Source organism: Podarcis vaucheri (assembly GCF_965113315.1).
Source record: "Podarcis vaucheri genome assembly, chromosome: 5".
Classification (NCBI taxonomy): Eukaryota; Metazoa; Chordata; class Lepidosauria; order Squamata; family Lacertidae; genus Podarcis; species Podarcis vaucheri.
The window spans coordinates 69628317-69643824 of NC_138763.1; the positions used below are offsets into that span (position 1 = coordinate 69628317).

The 15508-nt window shown below is 39.9% G+C and overlaps 1 protein-coding gene across 9 annotated transcripts in view; it reads right to left on the reverse strand.

Moving 5' to 3' along the window:
• Nucleotides 1-15508, reverse strand: part of PCDH15 (protocadherin related 15) — a 659401-nt gene that overhangs the window by 401045 nt on the left and 242848 nt on the right. For 8 of the 9 annotated variants that reach the window (XM_082222006.1, XM_082222001.1, XM_082222003.1 and 5 more), the window contains 2 exons: nt 12690-12723; nt 2032-2096 (listed from right to left, as the gene is read on the reverse strand). The exons of the other annotated variant lie outside the window; for it this stretch is intronic. The gene's annotated coding sequence lies outside the window, so the exon portion shown is untranslated. The remainder of the gene's footprint in view (nt 1-2031; nt 2097-12689; nt 12724-15508) is intronic. 9 annotated transcript variants of the gene reach the window in all.

The following is a 15508-nucleotide window of genomic DNA, read 5'->3' on the forward strand; positions in this document are numbered from 1 at the left end:
AAATAACCATTTCACTACTTCAGAAATAGTCGCACAAGACTAACTCCATGCTGTGGATATCAGAAAGGACACTTTGAGATATAACAGAAAATCCAGAATAAAAGATACAGTGAGCAAGTATGCATTCACCAAACTGGAATTATCAAAATGAACCTCAGGTACTAAGCTGACCAAGAGTGAATAGCCATTCTTCAGACCCAGGGTGTTTGTTGATAGCTTCATTTTTAAATTAAAGATTCCTCACTTTTCCATATAAATAGAATGGTGTTAATGCTAGGGATCCTCGTCTGCTTTTTGCCAGACAAATAGTGGTAATAAGCTTCATCTTTACATTTTTTATTATTTTGGAAACATTCTTCAAGCCCACAAAAATAAAACGGCTTAACATTCATCCTCAAAATGTAGGTTCATATTAATTGGCTGAGCACAAGAGGACATGATGGAATAGACAAAAGACATATCACAATATGAAGACACTAGCTGAAATACTTACACCAGATACAAGGGCATCCTGTTAAAGGGATCCTGGAGGAAACACACAGATGGGGTCTAGGGCCATAGCACTTCTCCAAAAGGTGATCTTGGTGGGGTGGTACCTGTTTGAGGTGTCAAAAGACTCCTCACCACTGGCTCAACCTTTCATTGAATAAACCAGCAGGAGGTGGGCTGATACAGGTTATAGGTAAAGGTAAAGGGTAAAGGGACCCCTGACAGTTAAGTCCAGTTGCGAACGACTCTGGAGTTGCGGCACTCATCTTGCTTTACAGGCCAAGGGAGCCGCCGTTTCTCTGCAGACAGTTTTTCCAGGTCATGTGGCCAGCATGACTAAGCTGTTTCTGGCGCAACGGAACACTGAAACCAGAGCAGCGCACAGAAACGCTGTTTACCTTCCTGCCGGAGCAGTACATATTTATCAACTTGCACTTTTTGGCGTGTTTTCGAACTGCAATGTTGGGAGGAGCAGGGACTGAGCAACGGGAGCTCACCCCATCGTGGGGATTCGAACCACCGACCTTCTGATCGGCAAGCCCTAGGCTCTGTGGTTTAGACCACAGTGCCACCCGCGTCCCTGATACAACTTATACCCAATGCCTAATCCAAACCCCTTAGCTCTCTAATCAATAATGTTGTGGCCTAATTTAAACCAAAAGGGATTTTGTCACAAGTGGTCATTCAATCTCATACACAGTGTGGGGTGGTGGGCTCATGGCACCTGGGCACACAATCAATCACATAATTAACTTACTTACAGGCGCACACACATTTTTACTGCTTCTATAGGATGGATACTGCCATTGAACCAATATGTAATATTGCATAATTTGCAATATTGCAAATTAACAATACAATATTGTGAATGTTTACTCACAGGTCCCACTGCGTTCAGTGGGATTTTCACCACTGTGAGTGTGCACAGTATTATAGCGCTAGCATGTAAAATATTTCATTTTATTCAAATATTCAAACTGGCTTTTTATTTCTCCAGTTTTCTTTAAAAAAATAAGTAAATTGTAAAAGGTGAAAGATTTATACAATCTGAAGAGAAACCAGAGTACTTTCGTCAAAATAGCTGTATTATTTTTATACCCAATATACATATATTGTATTATAATAATACATACAATGTGTGTGTGTATGTATTTATTTATTGTATTGTAGTTTTAAGCATTGTTTTGTTTTTGGATTTCCTATTCATTCCCTTCACTGCATTTCTATACCGAAAATTTTCAATAAAATATAAATATTTAAAAATAAACAAACAAACAAATTGTATGATACCTGCATTTCAGGTTATGTTGTATGTGGCAAACATTGGTTTTGTTTTTGAATTACCGTATTTTTCGCTCTATAACACGCACCCGACCATAACACGCACGTAGTTTTTAGAGGAGGAAAATCTGTAGGCATGCCACCCGTAGGCATTGCCTCCATAACACGCACAGACATTTCCCCTTACTTTTTAGGAGGAAAAAAGTGAGTGTTATGGTGCAAAAAATACGGTATGTGTTTTTGGTAAGAAAAGAAATGTACCTGAACTCTTTAGGGTCACTTCATTTCCCAGAAGAGTATGTTGTTTCATTGCAACTGGATGCATTCTGGAGAAAAAATGCAAAAAGAGATAAATGAAACTAAACAAAAATTATTCCCATCAACAGATAGTGAAATATTTCTGCAAAGGATTAGGCTGCATCCCCCCCCCCAGTTAATGTGTAGCCTCTATAGGATCTTTGCTGATCATTAAATCCTAGTCTGAACTGGTTACAATATTACTTAGGCACATACTTTCTATTTGCACTAATAAGATAAGTTCATTATCTAATAACAATACATGCTGTAGACTAAGCATATGAAGGCTTCCATGCGAGTAACATCATTCCCCTTTTGGGTAGATTAAGGCTGCAATAGTATGCACAGTTGTTGTTTAGTCGTTTAGTTGTGTCCGACTCTTCGTGACCCCATGGACCAGAGCACGCCAGGCACTCCTGTCTTCCACTGCCTCCCGCAGTTTAGTCAAACTCATGCTGGTAGCTTCAAGAACACTGTCCAACCATCTCGTCCTCTGTCATCCCCTTCTCCTTGTGCCCTCAATCTTTCCCAACACCAGCGTCAGTTATTTAGGAATAAATAATCCTATTAAATTAAAGGAACACTTCTGAGTACAGATGGTTAAGCTTCAAAAGAAACCCTCAACTTAACCTGGAAATAACTTGAGTTGAGTTCTTCCCCCCAAAAAAGAATTGGAAAAGATTAGATACTATTCCCCAACCAATCTGAGGCTTCATAAATCCCTATGAAAAGGATGCTTTACAGCCAAAAGCCTAGAGTGGGAAGGATAGTCTTTGACTATCCCTGCTGAGGGCAGACCAATAGAGCTACTGAACTACATTAAACCTGTTTGGGTTATAGGGGAAATTCTACAGGTGCAAAACTATGGATTATTCTCTAGATAAGGTTTCAGTCTATGTTGGAGAAAAATTAGGGGGCATTTGAAACTTGTCTTTCTTTTTTTGCGGCAGGCTTTAATGAGTCCTCAAAGTTCCTGTCAAGGTTCACTCAAGAGAACATCGCTGTTATCTATTTCTGAGTAGGCATAAATAGAATTGGGCTGTATTTCAGAGAAAGGATAATTTGATTACAAAGAATATGGCCTATTATAGTTTTCACTGGAAAAAACACAAAATTTATTATAAAATGAAGAAAACAAATGTTTGTGTGCTGCTTTAATTTTTCTTCTTTGGGAGTCATTTCACATACTCTGAGGCAAATCATCCTGAAACTAGTGGAAAAAAGTTCTTTTTTATTCTTTAAAACAGAATAGAACATAAAAAGACACTTTCATTCATTCTGAGTGCAGATGCAAATAAAATATTACATCATAGTTTTACGTGCAAAGCTTTATTGATTGCATATTTCCCAATGGTATGTGTATCATTTCTAATTTGATTTCTCCCCAATCTTTTCTTGCACCACATCAATATCATATGTTCTATGCTCTTATGGATGCAGAAACCAATTTTAAAAGAAGCATCTGTATGGAAATTATTGAAGACACTCAATGACATCTAAGTTATTTTCCTCTTTGGAAATTTGAAATACGCCCCCCCCCCAAACAAAACATAGCCTAAGGGCATCTAACTGCATTTGCACATAAATGCCACCCGCACCCCCAATCATTGTTATATTGCAGGCTTCCATCTCTTGCAGGGAGCGGGAAGCTGTCTTCTGTATTTATGTTACTTTGTGAAATGTTATATACATGGCCTATGTAAACATCAACACATTACTTTTGAAAGGTATCCTTTTTTGAGGATCTGCAATTCTTTAGGGACCATAATGAATGCAAATTATATAGGGAGGCTGCAAAATGCTAACAAATGATTTTATCTACCATGGCCTAGATCTTAAAAACAACTAACTCACTCCACAAGGTCTTGTTTTTATCATACAACAGCTTCCAGGACACCATGGCAATTACATTCTGAAACTGTGAGGAGTTTCAAAATTTATAAGGTGGGTGGCGGGGGAATCCACTTTTTAATCCTAAACCCTTAGGCATTTTTAATGTCTTAAAAGGAACATGAGTAATGTCATGCCACATTAGACCAATAGTACATGGAGCTCAACTTTTTTTTTTATCTAACCATGACTAACCAGATGCCCAGGGCAACTCCTAAGATGACAACACCAATCCTTTCATGTGTACCTGGATAACACAGGTTTTGTTCACATTGCTCCATAGGGAGCCAGCATCCTTGTAGCTAGGGCAGCCTGCAGTATTGGGTAGGTAAGTAGCCAGGGGATGAACACAAGTGGCAAATGGTTTCAGGGCAAATATTCAGTGGAGGCAGCAGTGAGCAGGTGGGGAGGGGGCCCAATTCACCACCCCACCAATCTGGTGTCTGAGCCAACAGGCTAGCCTCAGATCATGGCAGGGCTGGCCCTTATGAGGCAAGTCCTTATGTAGGGCGCAGCAGAAAAATGCCACAGTCAGCTTTAGAGTGAGCCTCATTTGGAATCAGTAGCTCAGTTGTATGGTCTGCCTTTACTAAGGGGGGAAAATGTGCCTCCAATTACCGGTACTTGTAAAGTACAGCTGCTCCAGCAATCTTTTACTCCAGCACAGCAAGGGAGTCCCTTGTTGCATTCCAAGTCACAAGATGACAATGCAACATATTTGGGGCAGAGGTGCCCTAGTAACCATTGGGCTTCTCTTGGGGACATGCTTCTGGGTGTGGAGCTACATGCAATGTCCTTTCTTATTCAGAGGCCTTATTCTCACCCCCTGAAAAAAAAAGGAATCCAGTCCCAGGGACCTGGCACATAAGATGCTACTCTGTGAAAATATTTTATACAGGCTAATAGTGCAGAATATGAAGAACTCTTCCCCTCCTTACACTCATTGCATGTTAAATGCATCTTCATTGCATGCAGAATTCTGAAAGGAAAGGATTCTGGGGCTGTATCAAAAAGAGAAACTGGAGCAGAAGTTTGTGGTCTGCCCAGTCAGTGAAGGATGCTACTCTACCACCTGTTCCAATATGAATCTTTCCATGTATGCATAAAGATCTTCATGAGTTCCTTCTCCATCTTAGCAATGAAGTGGGTGTGACATATGGCATTCATTATCATGGCACCACAACTGTATAATGTTCTGCCCCAGGGCCTACTGGGTCCAAAGATCTCAGGTTCAATCCCTGGAATCTCCAGGTAGGGCTGGGAAGTACTCTGGTATGAAATCCCAGAAAGCAGTATTATTAAACTGATTTGTACAATGTGAAATTCTTCATTGTAAAATATTCCCTGTTGTCGCATGCATTCCACACAGAACTAAACCTAAGGCATTGGCAAAGGTGCTAGATGTTGGTTAATGAGAACACCTTGCATCCTACATTTTGAAACTGAAGCTATTCTCCAAATATTACACAGTAATTCTTTTTTTTTTTAAGTTGGAAGCAAATCCCACTGAAATAAATTGTAAGTGCTTCCCATCATCATTATCATCAAGTTTGTTTATATTCAAATAGCACATTGAACCACTTGAATAGCCAACATACTCAAAGAGGTTGAGGTTGCAGCATTCAGATGAAGTAATATTAGAGCCATGAAAATGTAAACTTCAATGTGGATTCAGTTCTTCCTCCTAAAATAATCACAGCAGGAAGAACGGCTCCAGCAGTTGAATTTTTATTTTGTTTTCCCCATGCTGGGTGAAAGTCACAAGATCAACATAGAGTTTTTTAAAAATGATGTGCAATCACCAGCACTCTGGAAGTATCCATAAGGCTACCATCATTATCAGGAAGCTAATGAGAACACTCAAACATATTTAAGTCAGCTTGTTTGGGAAAATGCTCACGTGAAACAATACACAGTTCATGCTCTTGATCTTTTATTCTCATTAACAACGGTGATCAAGAATAGACAAGGAGCAGCTATGCTCATATAAAAAAATTAAACAATTTCAGAGAGTGCAATTTAAGACAAGGGAATTAGACCATGACTTGCTTTTTAATTATTCTCACTTTAAAACAAAATGATCAAAACAAATTCCTATTCTGACATTATTCTTCCTTGATGTAAATCTGCTAAACCCCAGAGCCTGTAATGATCTCAGTTGTTCCAGAATCAATATAATTATCTGGATAATATGCCATTTTAAGGAAGGTTGGCATTTGGAAAACATGATTTGATGAAAGAACTCAAATAATAGGACTGCCTTCTACACCATAATTTCCTCCCTAAACAAGCTCCACAATAGACAATATTTTCCTATTCCTTTCCCCATACAGGAAGGCTCCTGGTTGTGTACAGTTGCATCAGCTTTGTCTGTCTTGAGATGATCATAATGGATGTACAGCCATATCTTGGAAGTCGAACGGAATCCATTCCAGAAGTCCCTTTGACTTCCAAAACATTCAGAAACCAAAGCGTGACTTCTGGGTTTACGGCGTTTGGGTGCCAAAACGTTCGAGTACCATGGTGTTCAGGGTCCAAGGTACGACTGTACATTAGCCTGGTTGATGTTAATATAAAAATGCTATTTGGACTAAAAATATGATAGATGTAAGAAACACTTGCCAGTGGTAGATGTGAAAAGGATCTAGGGGACTTAATAGACCTCAAGCTTAACATGAGTCAACAGTGTGATGCAGCAGTTTAACAAAACAAAAAAAGCTAATGCTATTCTAGGCTGCATCAACAGAGGTACAGTGGTAACTTGGGTTACAAATGCTTCAGGTTACAAATTCCGCTAACCCGGAAGTAGTACCTCAGGTTGTGAACTTTGCCCCAGGATGAGAACGGAAATTGTGTACAGGTGGCACAGTGGCAGCAGGAGGCCCCCATTAGTGAAAGCATGCCTCAGGTTAAGAATGGTTTTGGGTTAAGAACGGACCTCCGGAACAAATTACCGTATTTTTCACTCCATAAGACGCACCTAGTTTTTAGAGGAGGAAAACAAGAAAAAATATTCTGAACAAAGCAGTGGATGTATAATTTTTGTGGTTCATGCTGTGGCCACAGACATGTGATTTGACGATGAGTTTGGGGTAGCCCAATGCAAAAATCCTGAGGATCCATGTGGATCCGTGCTTTGTAACCACGTTTTAAGTGGGGAAGGAAAGAAAAACACTGAAGTGACAAGGAGCACGCGTGGGGTGTGTGGAGAAGGAGCTTTTCACCAAGCTGAGCTGGGGAGGAGGGAGGGAAAGAGAGCACACTCGCTTTAAAGCAGCCAACTGGACAGGAGCCACTTACACCCGTGTAAGCAGCTCCTCTCCTCTCCCGCTTTGCTCCGTTAAAGCAAGCAGGCTCTTGTTCTCTCCCTCCTCCCCAGCTCAGCTCGCTGAAAGGTTTTGCTGCTTTTCAACAAGCTGAGTGGGGCGGAGGGAGGGAGGGAAAGAGAGCACAGTTCCTTTAAAGCAGCCGACTGGACAGGAGCCGCTTACACCCATGTAAACGGCTCCTCTCCTGCTTTGCTGCTTCAAAGCGAGCCACGGAGGAGGGAAGTGGAACCATGGATCCTCTGCTCACGACTGCAGCAGGACCTCCCCGTCATCCATAAGCATTCGCTCCATAAGACGCACAGAAATTTCCCCTTACTTTTTAGGAGGAAAAAAGTGTGTCTTATTGAGTGAAAAATACGGTAAGTTCGTAACCCGAGGTACCACTGTAGTGTTCGGGTCATGGGAAGTAATATTTTATCCTACCTTGGTCAGTTCAGACCTGGAGTACTGTGCCCACTTCTGGGCACCACAATTTAAGAAGGATATTAACAAGCTGGAACATGTGGATAGGAAGACGACCGAGATGATCAAGGTTTTCGAAACCAGGATGTATGAAGAATGGTTAAGAGAAATGGGTATGTTTAGCCTGGTAAAGAGAAAACTGAGAGGAGATTTGATAGCCATCTTTGAATATCTAAAAGGCTGTCACATGGAAGATGGAGCAAACTTGTTTTCTCCTGCTCCTGAGGCTAAGACCAGAATCAATGGATTCAAGTTCCATGAAAGGAGATTCCAACTAAATTTCAGTAAGAACTTTCTGATGGGAAGAGCTATTAAACAGTGGAATGGACTCCCCTGGAAGGTGGTGGCGTCTCCTTCCTTGGAGGTTTTTAAGCAGAGGTTGGGTGGCCATCTGTCAGGGATGCTTTGGTTGAGATTCCTGCATTGTAGGGTGCTGGACTAAATGACCTTCAAGGTCCCTTCTAATTCTATGACTCTGTAATAGGAAGCCAAGGCAGCAAATGATTTCACACTGCCCAGATGTGAGCTGATTTCACTCTCTGTTTTTTAATACAGCATATTGGCTTCATCTTAACACCTATTATAGCTTCCTTGTCTCTGAAGTAACACATATAAATGCACAGTAACATTCCTTAAACAACGTGTTTAAGAGAGCAAAGAGGTCTCTAAATAAACAGTGCTCTGATCGTTCTAAAATATTATGTCTTCCTAACACATTTGCGAAGCAGTGTGTCACTGCCTCTTCTACGTTTTCTTAAATGAAATTTGAAGTCTGCTAAATTAAAAGTCGGAATCAAAGCAATGTAACGTGTAGGAACAAATCACTCTTTCTATGAAGTAAAAAAAATCTAGAAGTTATCTAAGGATGAGTGAAAACAATGGCAGAAAGTAATGGCAGATAGAGGGTTCATGAAGATTGGTAATATGAACAATGCACAATCTGTGGAGGTTGAACTAACAGGCAATCCCTATCTAAGGAATCCTTCATTTTGTGGCTACTGAGAATGCAAAGTCTTCATTGGATTTTTTTTTGTGGTACATGCTGGTACCTCCCTCTTGTTTCACAGTACGCTCCCCTTTACTATATAGCATTTGAGTTTTCTATTAGTACATAAATTTTTATTTTATTAAAAGAAGTGATTGCAAAATAAATTGTTCTTCTGATAGGTTGTTTGGTAGGCTGTGTTGTTTCACCTCTTTCTTTAGCGGGATCTAGCATAGCATAGCTCTTGATGCACAAGTGTTTTGTATGCTTGTTGGTATTTAAGCAAGCACAATATTTTTTACATATGGGAACAGTTCAATAGAGGTGTCTGCAAATTAGATCCTTCAAGTGAAACAATAGTGAAGTATGTGAATATATGTACGTTTCATATGTTGAGCAGACAACATCTAGGACTTGGACTGATAGCTCAGTTGGTAGAGCATAAGACTCTTAATCTTAGGGTCAAGGGTTCGAGCCCCACATATTCCTGTACTGCAAGGGGTTGGACTAGATGACTCTCGTGGTCTCTTCCCACTCTACAATTCTATGTCAGGAAAGGGTGCATTATGTCATTATCACTTCCAGTTTTTCTGTCTTCTTTCTGGCATCCCTACGTCAGCAATGTTGGCATTAAACCAACAGAACAAGGCAAGAGATTGCCAGGAACCTCTGAAATATGTGGTTAAAATGAACTCATTTGGAAATAATGGAAATATTTCATTAATACTTGATTGAACAGCTTATGGGATTAATCTTTTTTTGTCTTAAAGTGGTTTTTTTAATATAATTCCACACTTTTCTCCTGTACTAATAGTTTGAGCTATGACCATTTATGAAGGAGAGATAAGTCTCTGATGTCCTCTGCATTCTACAGTGAGAATAAAATTAAAAATGGGAAAGGAAACAATTGTTCAAATTAAAGCAGAATAGAACAAGCCATTTCTTAAAGAGGTATGAGAACCAAAGGGTAAAGCATTTACTGAAGTCATGGCACTAAACTTTAAAATACCCCACAGACTGGATTACTTTAATTCCCACTTAGTAAAGTTTACATAAAGGCTTCCCTGCCAAATGCAATGGACTTATAAGTGTGTTTGTTTATGGGTTTGAATAATGCATTGTCTGTGTTGTTGTTAAATTGATTTTTAGAAAGTGTTGTTTAAAAGTGCTAATCTTTAAAGGACACAGCATTTGGTATTGGCTTTAGCTGCCTCTTTTTATCTCTTCCTTCAACCTTTTTTATTTCTTGCATTCAAAGTCCATTTATCCTTCAGTGAAGTCAGAGTAACATCTTAGTCTCCTACCCATTCTGTGAGCTGGTTAAGCTAAGGGATAGTGACTAGCTCAAGGCTATACAATATGCTTCCTAGTGAACTGGAGAAGTGAGCTGAGATTTCCTACATCCAAGCCCATTCCCAACAGTGATCTCAAAATAATGGGGTATTAAGAGAAATTAAATAACCATGCTGAGTGCATCCATCACTCTGTGCAGAGACTACCTGTAGCATTGACACTGCCCCCTTGCCATGGTATGATCAGTGATGTCATCTTAAGGGAGGAAGCAAACAGTGTGATTCCCTTATGCAGCCTTTACAACAAGAGAAAGGCTCAGAGAATCCTAGTGTTACCATTGCCCAGAAATCACAAGCTTTCTGATGGAATGGGGAAAGGATAATATAACTGACTGATTGGGCAAAAGGCAAGACTGCACAACAGCACAATCTTAACTGTGTCATTCTTCTGTTGGAAGTAGGACACACACCCTGTGTTTTTGCAGCTGACTCTCTGGAAATCAGATCTGGGGTAGTGGATTTTGCTATTGGTGTGTTTAAGCCAGTTCAGCACACAGCCCGAGGGCCACATGCAGCCCTTGATGCCTTTTTGGCAGCCCTCAGCAACCTCTGACCTCCCACACAACAAGGTTCCATCTCAAAGTATTCTTGTGGCCCACTTAGTATGAAAAGTTGGACTGGCTTGGTTAAGCAGTCTGCTTCAATCTGTGGCCAATTTGTATGCTCGTAAATAAACTCAAATATTACAAAGTATCTAGCAATCACTTCATCCAAAGGAAAGAGTGGTTTACAACAGTTATACATATTATTAAAAATACCATCCAAATATTTAAAATCAGAGCTCAGTTAAAAACATGTATTCTTAATTTGGTGTATTCTTAATTGCTTGTATAAACCCGATGGATTGGAAGCATTTTCAGCAGGTGTTTAAAGGTTGAAACAGGAGGCACCTGCTGATTCTTTATTGGCAGAGAATTCCACAAGACATGCCAATGTCACTAAAGGCTTGTTGTCTTGTTGTGGATAAATGAGCCTAACCAACTGAGAAAATGACTAGCAACACGCCTGCAGACAATCTCAGTGATCAAGCTGCGATACAAGGCTTTAGGCAACTTAAGACACCCTGGACCTAACGTCTTCAGGGCTTTGTAAATTAAAATAGGACATTGATCATGGCTCAGTAGTAAATGGAAAGCCAGTACAGATGTTTTAATAATGGTGTCAAATATTGTCAGCAATTAGCAGTCTGGCTGCCACATTGCGTGGACAGGCGGAGTCCCCAGGTCCCAAGCAGCCCCCCCCCCGTCATGTGGAATAACGACTCAATACAACATGCTATGGGATTAAATTGGCCACAACTTTATTAAATTTCAAATGTGGGTAGACCTTGGCTCAGGCATTGGGCGTTCTCCCTCCCAGGCCCCAGCCGGGTTATCCAGTGTGGGGGGGGGGATGGGCCGGCTCTGGAGAACATGTGAGGATTCCCAGGTAAGATCGTCCCTCTATTGTGTGGGCAGGTAATCCCTCCCCCATTTGGCCTGATCTCCTTGGCAACGCTTCCCCCAGGTGGGATTGGACAACTGACTGGGGTAGGCAGAGACCTCCAGGTATCCCACCTGAGGGAAGGCAAAGCCAAGCCTATGCTGAATGGAGCCGCTCCAGATCCAGGGGCTGCGCACGTCCACACAAAGGTCGCCCCCCGTTTTATGCAGTCAGCGGTCATTCTGCATCAGCTGGAGTTTCTGAACCAGGCCCAAGGCAGTCTCACACTGCAGTAATCCAGCCTTGGAGTTATCAAAGCGTTGACTACAGTGGCAAATCCGACAAGGATAGTAAAAGGCACTGCTTTTCTTTAGTGTAAACTGTGTCTAACACCAACGTTTGTGTGGTGCAAAATGTCTAAGTTCTCTCACAGATTTGCTTTCTTGTTCATCAACATAAATTATGGGAGAGGGGATTACTGGTTTCGTTCTTGTTTTATTATGTATTTTGAGTTTTTATTTTGTATTTTTATGCTGTGATATCTTTGGATGAAGGGCAGTAAAACTAACTAAACAAATATTATAGAAAAATACTCTTTCACAAAAATGGCTCTTTCACCAGCTCTTCATTCTTAGCTCTGGATAGCCTTGGGCCCGGAGGTGCACATATCCATACTAAGTCATGGTTTGGCTTAGTGTTATGTGTAGACACAGCCAAAGTAACTAAACAGGTAGAATTAAGAACACTGAACTGAAGTTCCCCTTGAGGTGTCCATATCCATTTCACTCACTGAATTTTTAAAAACCTTTCAGGACCTGAACTTCCCTGCACTCCACCGCAACGAAAAGCTGTGTGTTTAAATAATGTAGGTTTTATCATTCATCTAAAGATTCATATTCAGCATTCATCTGTACCACAATCCTTACAAATCCCTTGAATCTACATACATGCAAGTTAAATAAAAATGTGACATATAAAGGTCAAACATGTATAGAAAATGGACCATTAGGGACAGTGCAGGAATCAGCCAAGAAAATGTGGTACAATGAGCATACAATAGTTATGTCTACACTGTGCCATTAAAAAACCCATAAAATGATTAATTTGGGGGAATTGGGAAAACATATTGTAAAATTTAACTTTGCCTATAGCATTTCTATATTAAAAGAAAATAAACTGTACCTTATTTGCATTTCTTCACCAGAGCTCTGATGGCCTGAAAACAAGAAATACATGTGTTTTTAAGTCTTTTGTTTACATTTTTATGTACTAGCTAAAATATATATAAATCTGCTTATTACTACCACTGTTTACAGTTTATTACAGTAAAGTTTTACTCTGTCTCCTAGGGCCAGAATTGGTTTGCAAAATAAATAAATAAATATAATGTCTTGGAAGATATTTTACACCAACCTAGTGGATGCTTTAATAAGATAAATAATATGGAGATGATGCTCGAGGCATTCCTTCAGACAGTCTGCATATTCTAAGCAAGCATTTGTCAATTAAGGATCCAGACAACTAATGCAAGATTAATGCATCAGACACAAAGATATACACAACATGCATAAAACTCAGAAGCAGTTTCAGCCCTTCAGGGCTTTTACTTCCTTACAAATCTCTTAGGACAAAATGTATTCACATCTGCAGTTCATACATTTGCATTTCTTCAATACTGTTTAGTCATATTAAAAAAGAGAATTTACATCCAGATTGAATTTGTCTCTTCCTTCATCCCATTACAAAAAACACCCTGGAGTATGCCAATAATACAGCTAATTCCTGATAGCATTCAAGACGAATTCACATTTGCATGCACATGTATGAAATATCTCCTCTGAAAAGTATTGTGTCTGAAGTGATGCAAGAGTTCTGCTTGCGATGTGTGCTCTGCAATTGCTGTTTTCATCATTCAACGAGGACGTCACAAAGGCCACAGTGTTCATGTTGGGTATTTTAGACTCTGGACCTTATGAGAAGGATGGCCTTTTATATGATCACTATCTTCAAAATGTGGTAAGAGAATCCTTGACTGAACAAAATTCTATACAGTGGTACCTCCGGTTGTGCACAGGATCCGTTCTGGAGCTCCACTCAGATCCTGAGGTGGGTGTATTTGGAGGTGCCGTTTAGGTGCATGCGCACAGCACAGTTTAGTGTTTCTGCGCATGCGGCGAAACCCGGAAAAATACTTCCAGGTTTGCTGTGTGCATATCCCGAAGGATATGTAACCGGAGGTGAACATAAGCAGAGGTACTAGATGGGCCTTTGGTCTGATCCAGCAGGAATCTTCGTACACTACCACAGAATATGATTAGAAACATTACAATCCCTCCAAACAAATTAACAATATTTACATAATTGACAAAGTCTTGGGATGCTGGAAGGATGGAACCACTGCAGCATTTTCAAATGACTCTTAAAGAATAAAGGCATTCCCGCTTGCAACATGTGCAACATTGAATGCAGCTCTCCTGCCATACATTTGCAGAAGCTCTCAACAGAACAAATGTACACACAATTAAGAATTGTGTTTAGCGCATAGGAAGTCTATGTGCACATATATGCTACCATACAGAGTTCCAGACACACTTGCTACTGACTTTCCAAGTTTCTGCCTCTTGTTCTGGTGTCACATGAGAGTGAACAACACTAAACAGAGCTATTCAATGATGTCAGGATACCACCTTAGTACCCCTCTTGCTGTTTAGAAGGTAACTCATTTGTCTTCACCTGGTGGGTCACAACCCACTAATGTGTCATGGTCTGATCTAGTGTGGGCTTCAACTACAACTATACAAACATTTGATTAAAATAATGTGAGAAATGGGTCCCCAGTGCTTGCTTCAGTTAAAGTTGGTTCCCAGGTCTGGGAAGTTTGAAGGTTATTGCAACAGATACTTTATTTTGAAAACGTTCTGTCCTGATTGGACTGAATTTTCACAATTCTTTTCAGTGCTTGTGCATTGAAATTAATTGAATAATTCTGATGCTCACATGAGGTAGGTATGAATTGATTTGTTACCCCTATCTTGCCAACAAAATGACAAGGCCGTCACAGTCGTGGCTTTTAATTGGAGTCACTAGAGTCATTTATTGCATTATGCAATCCATTCAGTCAAACATTACTGTCATTAAGCTACAGGTACAATATCATATAGATTCTTTCACATCGATTGCAACAAAGAGAAAACTGCTCTACAGAATCACTTAGTGATAATTGGTTAACCAGCCATTTCAACTAAAACTACTTTTTATGGCAGTGTCAACTCTGACACTCAGGAGACTCCAGATTTTCTGTTTACACTGTGTTTAGTGTGGTTTTGTGCTCAGGTATAAATTCATTTTCAAATGAGCTATATTTTAGGCACTGTACTCAATTTTTGAACTTTTTAGATCACAGGGTGGTTCACAAGCCTGAATTAAGGGTGATTTAGAATTACGTAAAATAAGTACCGTAAATACAATATCTTATTAACACCATGAAATAAGTAAGCTGGAGGACATTGTGATTGGGTTTAACCTATGCCCTCCATTGTCAGATTGTTCACCTAGAATGATGCAACAAGCCCCACACCAATAAAATAAGTTGCGTTTTTCAAAAAAAAACAAAAATGGACAAAACACCGATATAGAACAAAATAGACTAATGAAGTGATTAGTCTTACTAATGTATGATTACCTGAGTGGCTCTTCCCAAATGGTAGACCAGCTCTCAGAAAATGAATTGTGGGAAATAACTGTTTTCGTTCCTGAAGGATGTTGACATTTCTGTCAATCAGTTTGAAAGATAAAAAATCCAAAGCAAACAACTCAGCCGTTACAGGCACCAAGGGGAAAAATGTATTTCTTTTTCTTAAATGCTGATATATATTGAGATACACACACACACACACACACACACACACACATCCCAGAACGGCTGCAGTTGTTAATTCAGTTTTACTAAAATGGACTATATAAGACTTTATCCTAGCTTTGGTTTTACTGAATATTTCACT